A 2,500-nucleotide genomic window follows, 5' to 3' on the forward strand; every position below is an offset into this window, starting at 1 on the left:
GTCCGTAGTATTCGGAGTTCTAGCGGGACCTCCCCTTGCTTCCAACAACCCAAGAGTCCATAGTATTCGGAGTTCTAGCGGGGCCTCCCCTTGCTTCCAACAACCCAAGAGTCCGTAGTATTCGGAGTTCTAGCGGGGCCTCCCGTTGCTTCCAACAACCCAAGAGTCCATAGTATTCGGAGTTCTCGCGTGGCCTCCCATTGATTCAAACAACCCAAAAGTCCATCTTCTTCGCAGTTCAACATCGCCTCCCTCGTTTCCAACAGGCCCAAAGGTCGTCTTCTTCGCAGATCCACGAAGAGCTCATCACGATTTGCCACATTCCATTTCCCACGGGTTGTCAACAACACTTTCTCACACTTCCCGCAATCGAGTACGTGCATGACATGCCAAAGCACATCTTATTTGCCTTCCATCGCACTCAAGACGACGGGTTGTGGAAGAACGATATTGCTCACAACAAGTTCAAGGACAACGTCTCAATCAAGGGACACAACCGAATTATGTTAACTGGGTCGCTAAAGTAAACCCGAGTTCATATAATGCACCGCATCCAAAAGAACTAGCCACAACACGTGCATCACTGAGATGTTTCACTAGATGGAACACGTGCGTGACATTAGGATCCTCCAACACCTCTTCGTGATGGAAAGATAGAATTCGAAGCAACCACAGAAGTACCGTCTAGTGGGTAGGCAACACAGGGACTGATCAACCAATATCACCCAAGGCAACGGGTGAAAATGGAAGAGATGCATGCTTGACCGTTCGATACGCAAGGCATGGAGCCAGCCAGCAAGTGCATCTCGATTACAACTCACACACCCTCACGTTCGCAAGACACCACACCACAAGACGGTCCACCCCCCACCTACCATGGGCAAGCAAGCAAATGGAAACATCAAGTGACGCATGGTCAAGCATCGCTAGGCATGAAAATAACTTTCCACAATATCCGAGGGACTAGCTGCCGAGCTAACCAACGATCAGTGACGACCGTGTGTTGGTATTAATAAAGCTCAACAACTATGAAGAGGCTAGTTGTGCCATGATAAACATGCTAACGCACGCACCACGTGAGGGGGGAGGCCTCATCAAGCTCCCTTTAAAACCTGCCAGTGTGGAGCTGGCCGGCTCAAGGAGCACTCCCCCCCTATAAGAGGTTAATATGCAAAAGGCAAAATTGTACAAGTAGATACACTTTTTTTGAGCAGACATAAGTCCATATCTCGGGCTACACTTCGAATTTTGATGCGATTTTTTGCAGTAATTCGTAGAATAATGGTATCTCCTTGCTCACCAAATTTCATAATTTTTCTCGAAGGGGAACTATTTTTTTTATTTTTTTTACTTACCGGGTATGTGTAAAATCGGGAAAAATAGAAAAGCACATGTAGACTTCGAATTTCGACCTCATTTTTTCCAGTCCACCACTAAACAATATCAGGAACCTCCCCACAAAATTTCATTCAGTTTGGCCAAGGTCTTAAATTTGACAAATTTTGGCACCAAGCTATCTAGTCGCGGTGCACCGACCAACTTGGCCAAGTGCAAAATGCATCCAATTCAAAACTTTTGTGCACCAACACTTTTACAGTACTCATTTGGGGACATTTGGAGGCCTTTCCAACCCTCACATCTCAAAAACCACGAATTTCATTTTTTCACAAAACTCCCCACCAAGCCTTCTAGCTATGCCGCGGTGCACCGCCAACATTGGCCATGTGCAAAACCCTCCGAACTCAAAACTTTCGTGCACCAAGAATTTCATGGTATTCATTTGGGGACATTTGGAGGCCTTTCCAACCCTCACATCTCAAAAACCACGAATTTCATTTTTTCACAAAACTCCCCACCAAGCCTTCTAGCTATGCCGCGGTGCACCGCCAACATTGGCCATGTGCAAAACCCTCCGAACTCAAAACTTTCGTGCACCAAGAATTTCATGGTATTCATTTGGGGGCATTTGGAGGCCTTTCCAACCCTCACATCTCAAAAACCACGAATTTCATTTTTTCACAAAACTCCCCACCAAGCCATTTAGCTATGCCGTGGTGCACCGCCAACCTTGCCCATGTGCAAAACCCAACCAACTCAAAACTTTCGTGCACCAAGACTTTCATGGTATTCATTTGGGGGCATTTGGAGGCCATTCCAACCCTCACATCTCAAAAACCACGAATTTCATTTTTTCACAAAACTCCCCACCAAGCCATTTAGCTATGCCGTGGTGCACCGACCAACTTGGCCATGTGCAAAACCCAACCAACTCAAAACTTTCGTGCACCAAGACTTTCATGGTATTCATTTGGGGGCATTTGGAGGCCTTTCCAACCTTCACAACTCAAAAACCACGAATTTCATTTTTTCACAAAACTCCCCACCAAGCCATTTAGCTATGCCGTGGTGCACCGCCAACCTTGCCCATGTGCAAAACCCAACCAACTCAAAACTTTCGTGCACCAAGACTTTCATGGTATTCATTTGGGGGCATTTGGAG

The sequence above is a fragment of the Vigna unguiculata genome, unplaced genomic scaffold (assembly GCF_037176805.1).
Source record: "Vigna unguiculata cultivar grain cowpea cultivar isolate G323 ecotype 2 unplaced genomic scaffold, ASM3717680v1 ptg000019l_ERROPOS351820, whole genome shotgun sequence".
NCBI classification, from domain to species: domain Eukaryota; kingdom Viridiplantae; phylum Streptophyta; class Magnoliopsida; order Fabales; family Fabaceae; genus Vigna; species Vigna unguiculata.